Raw genomic sequence first — 994 nt, forward strand, 5'->3', positions numbered from 1 at the left:
ATAAGGAGACCCAAGTTCTGATGTTTGTACAACACACAACACAGCCCTACAAATTTAACATGCATGTTATGATCGCAGCCGTTCATCTGTTAATCAACTATTTCTTAACATTGTACTGGGTGAGATTTCGCGTCTTGTACTTAATGTTTATTTTTTATTTTAAACAATGCCCCAATGGGAAACACCCTCTTCACACCTCAAGCCAGCCAAGGTGAGATGTTCAAATCAACATTATATATAAAAACTTGTTGAGTAGTTCTAAACGGAACCGTTTAATTATATACTAGTAAAAAATCGCACGGGCCGACAAAGAACGGTACGGACCACGTCATAGGTTGATCTAAACCGTCCATGTGATGGAACACAACATACATAGGTTGTGCCCCAAAAATCATTTCCATAGGCTGATCCTAGCCCTCCAATCTATAGATGTTTCCATAATTCCTCTTATCTTAAATCGGATGGTTAAGATCACCCTATAGTTTTTTAATTAAAAAACCATAAAGGAGGAGGGGTAAGTTCGAAATTATACGGCTTTAATGGGTGCCCTTGTTAAAAGCATAAAGGAGGGGTAGGATTGCAATTATATGATTCAATGGGTGCCTTTGTTAAAAGCATAGAGGAGGGGGGGGGGTAGGATTGAAATTATATGAGTTGAATGGGTGCATTTGTTCAAAAAAATCAAAAAATGTGAGGTGTAATTCTCATGTATCATCCCAGCTTATTGTATTAGATTAGATATAAATTAAAATTATGGAAATTGCTAGGGTCCATCTTAGAATACATTTCGCGGCTGGTCTATCGCATGTCGGACCAGTCGCGAAACGTGTTATGCGATGGACCCTAACAAATCCCTAAAATTATATATATAAACTAGTTGAGGAGTTTTAAAGTCAATGGTTTAGTTTTCTATGTGGAACCCTAAGGTGTTAGTGGCATTGGACTTTGGGGAACTTTGTAGGAATTGAGGAGTAGCTCTTTAGTTACACTCGAT

Source organism: Tasmannia lanceolata, unplaced genomic scaffold, assembly GCF_043159265.1.
Source record: "Tasmannia lanceolata isolate RefF3 unplaced genomic scaffold, GAP_Taslan_0.1 ptg000019l, whole genome shotgun sequence".
NCBI classification, from domain to species: domain Eukaryota; kingdom Viridiplantae; phylum Streptophyta; class Magnoliopsida; order Canellales; family Winteraceae; genus Tasmannia; species Tasmannia lanceolata.